This window comes from Aethalodelphis obliquidens, unplaced genomic scaffold (assembly GCF_003676395.1).
Source record: "Aethalodelphis obliquidens isolate GAN/ISIS:26980383/991018 unplaced genomic scaffold, ASM367639v1 scaffold83, whole genome shotgun sequence".
In the NCBI taxonomy this organism is placed as follows: domain Eukaryota; kingdom Metazoa; phylum Chordata; class Mammalia; order Artiodactyla; family Delphinidae; genus Aethalodelphis; species Aethalodelphis obliquidens.
The window spans coordinates 1893651-1907513 of record NW_020838027.1 but is presented as its reverse complement, the minus strand read 5'-3'; the positions used below and the strand labels follow the sequence as shown (position 1 = coordinate 1907513).

General features: G+C 39.3%; 1 protein-coding gene across 13 annotated transcripts in view; it reads left to right on the top strand.

The window, feature by feature from the left end:
- ERC1 (ELKS/RAB6-interacting/CAST family member 1) overlaps window positions 1-13863 on the top strand; it is a 394434-nt gene that overhangs the window by 173384 nt on the left and 207187 nt on the right. The gene's annotated exons all lie outside the window — the stretch shown is intronic.

The following is a 13863-nucleotide window of genomic DNA, read 5'->3' as shown; positions in this document are numbered from 1 at the left end:
GAAAGTTTAAGTTTAGAGAATGCCATAGACGTGGTGGAAATCTCTAAAACTCCTGCCAAGACTGCTAGCCACTGCCAGGTTGTTTTTCTCTCATTATAGTTTCTAATTGGTATGATAGTGTTTATGCCACATTGCATAGCCACAGAAATCTTTACTGGAGAGATTTGGAGGAGTTATCTGTTACGTAGAAACCATTTTTAGGCTTTATAACAAATTCATTTCTGACCTGAAAACCTGACTTTTTAATTCCGTTTTTCATTCCTCTTGTATATAACTTTGATTATAAAATACATACTCTATAGAAACAGTATAAATTTCCTCAAATACATCAACTTTTGAAAAAGCAGCATACCAGTTTTCCCTCACCCTTGCCAATAACAGTTGATACTATAAGTTTTCTTCCTCCATTTTTATTTTTTAGTGCCAATCTGACGGGTGGAAAATATTTAGTTTTTGTTTTAATTTATATTTCTCTGATTACCAGTGAGGAAGAGTATTTTTTCATGTCTTACGTTTTCATTTGTTTATTAATGTACTTAAATCTATCTCTGTCTTCCATGGTGGCTTTTTCCCTGTAGATTTTTTGCTTAGTGTATCCCCATTTTGAGAACATATAAATATTTACCTATAAATATTAAGTTGTTTTGGACTTTCATTTTTAACCTTTACTTTTTTTTTTTTTTGCGGTACACGGGCCTCTCACTGTTGTGGCCTCTCCCGTTGCAGAGCACAGGCTCTGGACACGCCGGCTCAGTGGCCATGGCTCACGGGCCCAGCTGCTCCGCGGCATGTGGGATCTTCCCGGACCGGGGCACGAACCCGTGGCCCCTGCACTGGCAGGCGGACTCTAAACCACTGCGCCACCAGGGAAGCCCTACTTTTTAATTTAAATAATTTTAGGGTAGTTTGTGTTGTGAGGGTCTTATTTTTTTCTTCATTGCTAACAATTTCACTAGAGTATTTATAGAAAATTATTTCACTGCTCATAAGTTTGAATTGACATCTTTATGGTTTATGAAATTGTTTAATAATTAGGCTGTTTCTAGGATTTCAGTTCAACCTGCTTTCTGGACTAGGATCACATTGTTTTTAATTATAGAGAATATTTATTTGTTTTATAAGACAAGCCCTTCTTTATGGCAGCGCCTTACCCGTTTCATCTGTCTCATTCCCCCCACCCCCGCCAGATAATGGTTTCTGCTACCAGTCTGTCTTTGTAAACCGAAGCGTGCCCTTTTAATCTTCTCTCAGGTGTTACAGTAACACCAAAAGTGCTTTCATAGGTCATCTCTTGTTTCCTCTTTATATAACCCGACAGATAAGTGAATCAGATTGTTTGTTTATATATTACATATAGACAAAACGAATTTAGAGTGGATGAGTGACTTTTCCAAGGTGTCTCAGTAAGTGACAGATATTCAAGTTATGAAAAATGATAGCTGATGGACATATGCAAGATACACATGGATGCACTTCATTCAGATATGTGAAAAGAGCACTGGACTACAAGCGGGACACTTTGCATCTGATCTCAGCTCTTTTACTCACTAGCTCTGCTACTTGTTTCTTAACTGTGTCATTGCAAATGACAACCCAGTGGTGGTGAGTATCCCTAGGACCCTATTGTGATCTCTAAATATGAGTCCCCACTGAAAGACACTAGGGATTCTTGGAGAAATGGCTAATGGTAGAATCCATGGGGGAGTAGGGGAGTAGAACAGCAATTGTTTGAGGATTTGTATTTTTAAAAGTTCTCATTATCTGAATTTGTTTTTGTTTTAAATTTCTGAATGTACATATGGGTCCATTACTGATGTTTTCATGAAATAGGTGAAGTGAAGAGAAGGAATTATTGTAGTATTTCCAGTATGGGCATAATAGTAATTCGAGGATTAAAAAATATTTTTTATCATGTTAAAAAGAAAGGCTTTATAACTAATGTTTTGAACTTTGATGAGTAATGAATATTTAATCTTTATCAGATGCCACCTTGGCTCCCAAAGATTAATTATGCTTATCATGTTAATAAACACACAGTGTATTTTCATTTATTTGTGAAGAGTAAAGCTTGGTTTAAACTAGAAGGTTCGTTTTTGCCTTTCGTTATTCAGTGACTACCAGTTATGGTGTTAAGTTCATTGGTGACCTCACTCTTACTGGTTACAGTTTGTCACAAAGCAGTGGTATTACTTTTTCATTTAACTTTCTTTATTCTGAAGAATAATATACATTTTACAAAGTACATAAAGCACACACACACACACTCACATGCACAGTGTGAATAATACATGTAAAGTGATTGTCTCAAGGAATTGGAATACTGCTGGCATCCCAGAAATCATTTATGTATTCCTTCCCAATCATCATTTCTTCCCTTCCTTCATTATTGTGACTTTTATTGTTCTTTGCTTTTCTTTACAACCTGTGTATATATTTTTAAAAAGTATAGATTCGTTTTACGTAAATAGAGTGATCATATTTATTCTTCTGTGGCTTCTTTTGTTCAACATCACGTGTGAGGCTTATCCTTGACGGTTGTGCGTAGCATTTGCACGTTCGTTGTCCTTGCTCTTCTGTGTGTTTTTTCTTTAATTCAAAATTCCATGTTTTAGTTTGAAAGTGTTCTGAAAAGGTATCTTCATTTTGTTCTGATTTTCCATTTTTAAAAATACTTCAGGTGGAATAAAAGTATTTCTTTTTGGCATAAAGTGAGTTTCGAGATAAGTTGTTACTTTGTTCTTGGCTCAACGTATTAGACGTGTCCTGAAGAGACTAAAGAGATACCTTACATACGAAATGAAAATGCTACCTGAGAATAGAGGAAATCGCGGGATCTCACAGGCTCTAAGCACTGCTGCTGTTTAGCATGGCCTTAGTTGTGAAGGCACTCGACTGCATCCTGTTTGTACTTTCGTGATTTGAACAGTTATTACTATGATCTACATTAACTAGTCTCAAACTTTTTGGTTTTAGAAGCCCTTTTGTGCTCTTAATAATTTGTAAAGTCCCCAGAGCAATTTTTTTATGTGGGTTGTAATTCTCATATACATATACAGGTACCTACTGCCCCAGCTCTCCAATATCTCGATGTATCTAAAGACACATCTCCAACAGTGTAAAGATACATATACAGCTGACCCTTGAACAGCACAGTTTTGAACTCGAGGACCCACTTATGCACCAACAGTTTTCCGTAGTAAATACTACAGTACCACATGGTCTGTGGTTTGAAGCCACGGATGCAGAGGAACCTCATATGCGGAGGGCTGACTGTAATTATACTCAGATTAAGCCCCGTGTTGTTCACAGGTCATGTACACAAGGTTATTTGCAGTATTGTACTAATTGCAGAGTATTGCAGACAACATAATTGCCTATAGATAGGAGAGTGCTTGAATCCACTGTGGTACATCCACATCGGAGACTGGCAGCTCCAAAAAGGAATGAGGGAGGTCTCTAACGAACTGATGTGGAGTGATTTCCAGGACATCTTGTCAAGCCAGGGCGGGCGGGTACACAAAAGACTGTCTGTAGTATGCTGCTCATTATGAGAGAACACACATATATCTGATCCTTTTTGCCAAAGAAAACAGGAACAGTAAGCTAGAGACCAGTTATCTAAGGGAGTGGTTGGGAGGGGATTAGTAGAAAGGAGGGGAAGGGGATGGGGGTGGTAGGTTTGAGGAGAAAGTGACACTTCTCTTTACCCTTCCCCAAAACTAGATAAAAGCAGTCAAGGTGTGGGGTTGGGGGAACCCCAGAAGGAGTACAAACCCTAACAGATGAAATCCAGTTTTATAAATGAGTAACATAACTGCCCTCCAAGGGGTGGGGAAGAAGGGAACGGACCTAAGGAGGTTTGGAAGCCATTTTCTTGAATACTGTGAAGCTAAAGACAGAAGAACTGTACATAAATGTTTTAATAATAAAGAAATATATTGTAGGTAATGAAGGCTGAGTCTTTTCATTATTCAAGAAAGAATAATGAAAAAGCACCTGGGGTGCTAGACTGGAATCAGAAATACTAGTAAGAACTCACGGTGTTCAATTTATATGCAGACAGGGAGGCACAGAGATGCTGATGTGTGTCTGCAAAATGCATAACCTCGTGCCCATCATGAGAAAATACCAGGCAAATCCAAATTCTGGGCCTTTTCACAAAATAACTGAGCAGTGTATTTAAGAATGTCAAGCCTTTGAAAGACGGAAAGACAGACTGCACACTGTTTTAGATGGATTGGAGGACACTTAGAAGAAATGGCAACTAAATAACTAAATGAAATGTGGGATCCTGGGTTAAATCCTGGAACAGATAAAGGACATTAGGGAAAAACTGATGAAATTAGAATAAGATCTTTTTTTTTTTTTTTTTTTAATGCGGTACACGGGCCTCTCACTGTTGTGGCCTCTCCCGTTGCGGAGCACAGGCTCAGTGGCCATGGCTCACGGGCCCAGCCGCTCCGCGGCATGTGGGATCTTCCCAGACCGGGGCACGAACCCGCGTCCCCTGCATCGGCAGGCGGACTCTCAACCACTGCGCCACCAGGGAAGCCCAGAATGAGATCTTTAGTTTGGTTAATAATATTGTGCCAGTCTGAATTTCCTAGTTTTGATCATTGTGCTGTGGTTATGTAAACTCTTTACAGGAGGCTAGGTGGGGAGTGTATGGGAACTCTGTACTATTTTTGCAACTTTTCTGTATGTCTGTAAATAGTTCAGAATTAAAATTTTATTAAAAATAGTCATTGACTCTGTATTTCCTCAGCACTTATAATCACCCACTTCACTTTCCCATCTCCTTTAAACAAGTGAGTTATGAATTTCAGAAACATCTTACCACCAAGCGTAATGATACAAGATAGATATCTTGGGCTTTTTTTTTTTTTTTAATTTAATTTATTTTTCCAGATTTTTTGAGATATTATTGACATATATGTAATTTTAAGGTGTACAATGTGATTATTATTATTATTTTTTTTTTTTTGCGGTACGCTGGCCTCTCACTGTTGTGGCCTCTCCCGTTGCGGAGCACAGGCTCTGGACGCACAGGCTCAGCGGCCATGGCTCACGGGCCCAGCCGCTCCGCGGCACGTGGGATCTTCCCGGACCGGGGCACGAACCCACGTCCCCTGCATCGGCAGGCGGACTCTCAACCACTGCACCACCAGGGAAGCCCCTCTTGGGCTTTTTTCATATACCATTTCTAAATTTGCAGTGCAGATATTACTGTGTTCTCCATATTGTTTGACATCCTAAAGCTGTCATTTAATTTAGAATTAGTTTAGCAAGTTGACTATTCCAAAGATTTGACCCAAATCTTAAAGTCATGATGATATCGATAATAAACCGTTATTATCAGAGTTGGTATGTCTTGACAAGTCTCTATCCCTCCAAGATGTTAGGTTTAATTTTGCTCATTTTCTTTAGACATACTTGATGTCTTGCATTTATTCAATATACATTTATTGAATGCTCTCTAAGTGTAGAACTCTGTTGCTAAACTTTGGTTGTGCAGTTACGAAGAGGCATGTTCCCTACCCTCTGGAGCATATTGTCTCATGGAGGAGAGTGTAATGATAAAACTAAGTGGACAAGTAAGTAGAAATTATGGTAAGTGCTGTAAGGAAATAAACCGGGCACGTGAAAGACAGTGGGGGAGGGAAAGATGGTGGGCAGCAAATTTAGGTAGAGCCATCAGAGATGTCCCTTCTGAGGGTATGACATGAAGATGAGGTCTTAAAAAGCAAAGCAGAGGAAACAGTGTTTAAAGTGGAGGGAATCCCTAAGGTAAGAAAAACCTTACCTTAGGTTGTTCGAGGACCAGAGTGTGGTGAGTGAGGCAGAACACAGCCATCCGTGTGTGTTAGTAACGCTGGACCTTGTAGGCCATGTATGAAGTTTAAATTTTATAAGTAGCGAAACACCTTAAGTAAAGATGGACAGGATTTGATTTGCATTTTGAGAGTACTGGGTTTTTTTGCAGTATTTGGACAACGGATTAGAATGGGATAAGAGTGGTTATGAAGAAAGTGTATGTCAGTAAATATGTCTTGCACACCTGCTTTGTGTAAATAGTGATGATGAACAACGTCCCTCCTCCAAAGGAGCTCAGATCGTAGTAGGAGGCCCTGTAGTAATAATGAAGATGAGAGGTGATGATAGAGCTTTTTGGAGGCTCAGAAGAGAAAAAAGAAGAGAGGGTGGATTTGAGATTTGTTACATTTAGGTAGAACAGGCAAGAATTTCTCGTGGGTTGGAATGTGGGCACTAAAGGAGAGGAAGGAAGGGGGATGGCTGCTAGGTTGCCTGGCACGGGGAACAGGGTGTGTGGCGATGCTCAGTGATGAGATGGGCAAACCCTGAGGGTGAGTTCAACAGGTTTCCAGGGAAAGGGAACAAGTCCATTTTCAACATGTGACTGTATCTGAGAGATATCCTGATGAAGATGTCAAGCCAGCAGTTGGAAGTGCAGATTTGAAGTTTAGAGAAGTCTGGTGTAGTTAAATTAATTTTGGAGACTTGCGCTTAAATATCATATTTTAACCCATAAGAATCAGATACCGTCTAGAGATAAAATATTGACAGAAGAAAATGTAGTTAGAGCTGAACCCTTAGGATCCTCACCGTTGAGAGCTGGGACAGACTCGGAGAGGGTGGTGCTCGGAAGGAAGGTAAAATGAAGAGGCCAGTTGAAGCGGGAGAGAAAAAGAGTATAGCATCACTGAAGGCAGGAGAGGATTGTTAATGCTGCTGAGAGGCTGAGAAAGAGGACAGCATCCGTGTGTGGTCTGATCCAGTGTATCCAGGATGGTCAAGAGAGAAAGTACCCAGCGATCCCCCTGGTCTGGGGAAAGGGGTGCCTTACATTCTGCCCTGTTGACCTTGGGCATAGTAGATGATCCCACATCAATCCAGATACTTACCTTGCCAGTATTTCTGTCACACGCTCACCAAAATTCACTGCCCCTCGCAAGATCCTTGGAATATCTTAGGTATATGTGTGACTGTTCTAAGACATTGCTATACAATGGGTATTTAAAGAGTTTCTGCCATGGTCCTTGCATACTAACATTTAAACTATTTTACAATTCCAGTTGATATTCACAAATAAAGGACATGAATGATAAAAGCAATGAGGCACAGATTGGTGACAGGCCTTTCCTACTATCATGTTTTTCCTACTATAATGTTTTCCGATTATAGCGGCTCTTCTGTTGACAGTCTGCGTCAAATTTTGCCAGGCTTTCTGTTTCCACTACTCAAGAGCTTAGCTCTGTATTAGTTACATTTAGATCTGAGTTGTTTCATTCACATTTTCTGTAAGCTATGTTCCACTGCAATTGGCTACGTCAGATTTCAGAATAATCCGTGGTTATCCTCAGTAAACATTTATTGAGTGCCCGTTGTGGAATTGTCATTGCGCTGAGTGCTGTGAGGATATAGAGATAAATAAGAATTTTTTTCCCCCTTCGAACATTAGATATGCTTATTAAAACTTTTTTTTGTGCTGGATATGTGAAAAGATGTGCTGTGGTGGAATTCATAAGTAATTGCTGTGTGAAGAGCTGGAATTAGGTAGATCCCAGCAACAAGAGCCTCCCAAATAAGCGTTATATGGAAGCATAATCGTAGCTGATTTGACTGATGGTCATTTTGGGATTAGAAAAGCTTTGTACTGAAAGCCTACCCATCTTTTAAGGTTCAGCTCAAATGTTCCCTCCCTTGTAAAGCCTGCATAAATCCTTGCAGTGGGAATTACTCACACTCTGTGTTGCAGTTCCATTACAGCTTGTTTCTGCTTTGATTTCAAGGCTTCTTTTCTTACCTTGTATTATATGCTGTTAGTTTGTGTGTTGTTTCCCCGTATATTTGAGTTTGGGAACCCTGTCTTGGTACTTTGCCCATTGTTGGTTCTCTATAAAATGGTTTATTGATGTCAGTTGCATCAGTAGATGTCAAGACCTCTCATTCACAAGCATCTTAGCCTGCCCTTGGGAGCTTCCTGTCAACCGAATCCTTTAAGAATTTCTAGCCTCATTTTTAGGTGAGATACTCACTAGCATAGCTACTCTATTCTATACAACCTGATAGTGTTGGTGTTCCTTAAGCATAGTTTCTTGGTTTTCTAACTGATGCTCCTCTACTCATGCAGTCTTCTTCCTGTGGATGTCCAGCTTTCCTGCCTGAAGATTCTGGCTTAAAATTAACTTTTGTTGATGAACTCTACCCTGTTCTTGTTATTGTCTTATCTGTTGTTCCTCAGCCTGTATGTTTAATTATATTTTATTGTTTTATATTTTTCAATACATTGTTTTAGAATTGTTCCTGTGTGATTTAATCATTCTTCTCCGCCCCCACCCCCCGACTAATTTATATCTGCCTTAGGTTAAGGGCTGTTTTTAAAATTTCTTTTTAGCCTTTCTTAATCTTTTACAGAGGCAGCTGTTCATTAATTACAGCTACAATTATTGTTATAAGTAATAAAAATTTAGTTACAAATTTAAAAAATTTTGTATAATGATATTATATTTAGCACCCTAATATTCTTTAAAATTTCACAGGTTACCCTCTAAGGGCCTCGCATATTTTAACAAAGGAAATGCCATCTTCCCTTGGTTCAGGATGTCTACCTTTCATAGTTTTATTCTTTCAGCAGTGACACTTTGTCTTTTGACAGAACTGCAGGTTCTAATACGGCAAAGCAGACTGAACTGGGGGTAGTGGCTCATATCAGTAGTGGTTTGGTGCTTTGTTTTTATGACAAAGATAAGTATCTGAATTTAACCTTGAGAGAGAGGACTGTCAGGGAGATTAATGGGACTGCTGAAAGAACATTGTGAGCCAGCTCTCCTGAGACCAATGACTATTAAGAATAAAGTTCAAAGAAAGTGAAAACAATAGAAATAGAGATAGGAGAATGCAGCTTTACATGTATTTAGGCATATTCTCCTCTTAGATGCAGAATCAGTGAAACATTTGTGTTTTTCTTTACAGTTGTATTTTATTTGCTCTACCTGCAAAAATTTGTTTTCTTCCATTTTGGTAAGAGATTTTTTTTTTTCTTTCTTTCTGAAATGAAGACCACTTATCCTTGCTTTTTATTGACCATGGGGATAATGGTTTAAGATAACCTTTTAAAAAATTGATTATCTGACATCCTTCCAGAAATAGTATGTGATGTGTCACCTGCAAGATACCTCTGATGGATTAACGTTCTTCTTGTTTTTGTAAAAATAAATTTTGGTTTCTTCTTAACAGACCTTCTTGACCTATTTAAAGATTTAATTCTATATCCTTTGTTCCCTTTGGATTCGTTTTTTTCTTAGGGCTTTTTCTATCTGGAATATGAGCATAAGTGGGTTTTTATGGAGTTCTCAACAAATATTAAATGGAGTTAGGGATTATATGGGAAAGTGTACATACAAATGAGCATCTGTTTTTACAACCCTGTGGATAGTTGCTGAAATTAACTTGAAAATTGTGTTTTCCTGCAGGTAAAGCACCTACTTATATTGTTGGCACATGTGCAAATTTTTAAAGCTTTTAGCTCAAACTGTGCCACTTCTTACCATTTAGGAAAAAAGCAAAACAAGTCTCAAAATGACTTTAAGAAATTCTGCCACGTTTGAAATGTCCTCAGTAGACATGTTTTCCTCTGGACAAAATTCAGTTCCATTTGATAGCCAATGAAATTTACTGAAAGAATGTCTATTGATAGTATGATTGTGTAGCCTGCTAAGCTATTTCCTGCAGTTAAGTTTAGCCCTCTTCTATGGGAACTTTTAATCACATCATTTGAGCTTATTTCAGGAATGCTCCCCATAAATCAGTAAGTGGTTAAAGTTACATTTGTCATGAAATTTCTCACAAGTACTAGGGTCTCACTTCAGTGAAACATATGGTTTAATCCTTTCCTTTGTGTTATTGTGGAAACTCCTCCTTTACATTTGGAAAGTTGAATCTCCAAAGAGATTCCTTTTATTTTTAAGAGAGAGCAGAAACAGGTGTATATACAGCACCTTTGCCAAGACCTCAAAGGCAAGAGAGACAGCCTCTTCTGGACCACATCAGTTGCTTATTATATTACGTAAAAGACTGTCTTTGGGGTTTTGGGGGAAGACTTTGAAAATTTGTGCTTTTTTCTTTTTAATAAGCATTAGTGATCAGAGGAGACGTGTCCTACGATTAGGTAAACCCCATGTCCTTGCCTGAACTTCTGTTACCAGCTACCAGAATTTTCAAGATGAGCACCTGGCCAATCTATGTGGGATATTTGTACTCGGTGCTCCATAAAAGTTATTTATATAAAGCATTATTTTATATGTATATGTTTCCATTTCCTTAATGAAATGCATCTGCTTTTGTTTTGACTTTGATTTTTAACAGTTTGAACTGTGGGAGATACTTGAGGGACTTTAAAGGGAACAGGGGGAGAAAATATCTTTACATTTGAACCCAAAGCATTTCCTTAAACCAAAAAGTGGTTGGTGTGTAACCAAATTCTGTCTCTGTGTTAGGCTAGCTTTCTTTTCTTAAAATTGACTTCATCAATGCATCTGGCTTCAACTTTCTCCCCCCACTAAGCATCTGAGCAGTTGGTAATTGAATTCTGACCTGTTGAATGATTTTAATGAACTCTTCCACATGTGTATTTATGTTTGGGGGATGGGGAGGAGGTATAGCAGTGGGGTTGAGGGTGATGGAGAAGGAAGCATGGTCTCTTCACAGTAAGGAGAATGGATAGCAGTTAACATTAATATCTTTCAGAGCATGTTAAACTCTCTGGTAAGTGGTGTTTACCCCAGAGGAAGTGGCTCTTAATATTAAGCTGAGGGAATGACCTCCACTGGCAGGGCCAGGGCAGGGGGATGAGTGGACGTGGGGGGCTGTTCCCTCAGATATTCATGAAATCTGCAGTGACCTTCCTTCTGCTGCTGAGAAAAGCTTAATGAGATTTGTCCGTATCAAGTGATTTCTTTTTATGTTACTGTATAGTGAGCCTTGTTTTTTCTTTTAATTTTGAGGGAGCTGTTTGAAGAGAACAAAACATTAATTTCTGATTGCTCTTTTTCCTTGTTTCCTCTTGCCTTTGCTTTCCTTAGTGAACGTTTGATCTGAAGGCAAGGCAGTGGGGAGTAGAGTCTTACAGCTGGTTTATAGCTGATGTTGACAGAGCTGATGTCAAGAAGTAAAGTTCAGAGGAGTGTTTTAGGGGAGTGGGATTATGGGATTTGCTAAAGGGTCTGGTCCAATCTTCTTCAGTTGCCTAAGTTACAGCTGTCACAGCTTTTGCCCTAATCTCGTTTGAGTATGGGAGGCTTCTTGTTTAAAGATATGAGAAATTCTTTGGTAGCTTCCCCTTTCCTCTCGTTCTCCCTCTACCATGCCCCCAGAACTAGTCACAAAAACCACCTGCGTTGAACCCTTTCCTTTGTGAATGAAGTGGTCTCATTGGACCCCAGCTAATAAGTAGAGTTGGCGGAAAGATTAGATTTAATTATCATCAAAATCCATGAGGGATCAGAAGTTTATAGAGGGCTTTACTCAGTGGGAGCCAGCAAGACTCTGAATATTTCATTCTCATATTTTCTTAAAAAACTGGCTTAATTCCCCCAAAATGTGGAGGCTAAACGTATTAATAAACCTCTGTTGTATAGATAGCTCTCCAAACATTGACCCAGGAGTTTGTTTTCAGTTGAACTGTGACTGACTGGCATATTGTTGTGTGTTCTTAGGACTGAACTGTCATTGAATTCAGTTGGATTACTCTAATGTTTACCATAATCCCAAGAAAACATCTCTCCTTACAACTCAATCCAGTTGCAGACTCTCTTCTAAATAATTCCTGACAGAATGCATATTTTGCTGATCTCATATCCAATGATACGCTGATCCATAACCCAATTTTGTGATGTCTTCTGAATGTCTGCCTTTTACATTTTAGGTATGTTTGGATTTCATTTTAATTTGGTATCATTTGGGTTCCACTTTAATATAATCTCATAACAAAAGCTGTGTCTTTGTAGTAAAGGCTCTCTTATCCTAACAGTTATTTTTCTCTCAGAAGCAGTTCTGTTAATCACTGTTTTCATTCTTCATTGCTTCATTGATAATCCAGTTTTCTTGTACTGGAGCTATATCCTCGGGTACTATGAAAACCATCTTCCAAGATGGCCCCAGAGCATCCTTACCTCTTGGTATTTGTGGCCTTGTGCAGTCTTGTGGCAGGGTTAGTCTTTGTGCACAGGAGAAAGTGTCAGATGTGATGATATGTGACTTCTGAAGCTGGAACACAAGAGACATGGATGCCCTGCCTTGCTCTCCAGGGTCACCTGCTCTGAGGAATGCCAGGTGCCATGTGGAGAGGAGCAGAGGCCCCTTGCCAGTGGTCATCACCAACTCGCCAACCATGTAAGAGGAAGCAGAGGACTGAATCCTGGCAGACATCTCAGCTGTCCCCCAGTGAGAGAACCTGGAACCAGACTGTTAGGTTAAGCTGCTCTTGAGTTTCTGACCCACAGAAACTGTGTGAGACAAAAAATGTTCACTGTTCTTTTAAGCTGCTAAGTATTGAGGTAACATGTTAAATTGATATAATTAATAGCTAACATAGGCACTTTATATCCTAGGTACTAAAGTGATCTGCCACAGGCCTGAATTTTTCTTTTTCCTTTCAATTCACAGTTTGGTTTTCTCTGTTGATAGAACAGTAAGTGCTATTTGAATTTCTGTTACTCATGTTATCACTGCAGTAATTTTCAGTCACTTGTTAGAGCTTTTGACAGTGTTTTCCGTAAGGATTCTCACCTAGTACCTCATATTTATGTGCTAACAGGCTATGAACTAAGAGAAGAGTTACGAATTTATGTAAAACATGGTGTGTTGTATAGCCTTTTATAGATGCATTTCGTATGTAAAAACTTGAGCGGTGTCCAGTAGAAATACAACGTGAGCACACGTATAATTTTGCACTTTCTAATAGCATCACAAAAAAAACTAAAAGGAAACAGATGACTTTAATAATGTACTTTACTTAATCCAGTATATCCAAAATATTGCCATTTCAATGCATAATCAATGTGAAGATTATTAATGAACCATTTTACATTCCTTTTTTGGGGAGGCAGTAAGTCTTTAGAATTTATAGCACATCTTAGTTTGGACACATTTTAAGTGCTCATTGGCTACATGTGGCTAGTGGCTGTGTTGCATTGGACAAGACAAATGAGAAGTTACGATTTTATTCCAGGCTAGCTGCAAATCAATGATGCGTATGAACAACAGGAATGAAGTTCTCAAGCTTAACTTTAATCTCTATATACATTTAGTTCCAGTAAGTCATCTTTCTGCTCTCTGGATGCCTCAGAGCCTTCGAGCCTGTGGAGTGTCCCAGGGATAGAAGGGATTAGGGATCTCGGAGCTTCTGTGCAGATTTCTCCAGGATTACAGACTTGAGTGGTGTGGCTGCCTCATGATTTATGTTGAAGACGGGTGAATGTGGACTTTTTGAAAGAGAAAGTCTAGTTAAGGCTGTAAAGCACATTCAGGGCCTTAGGCTGTACTTGGTACAATCACTCTCAGAGCCACCAAGGAGCGCTCTCCGGGGGCTCAGCACATCCCTACTTCCTCGAGCCTGGGCCCGAGAGTGTACCGAGTCTGTTGTGTTTCACAGTTTCTGAAGTCCACCACTTTACCAAGTGACATTTTATTGCGTCACACATGTTCAGAGAAGCTGGTGGTCACTGTCACTTCTGCTCAAAGTTAGGGCAGTGAACAGATGAGAGACTTTTCTCTTCAAACCAAAACGCACTGTTAAGTATAGTGTAGACGAGCAGCTTTATCACCAGAATTCTGTGTCGAACT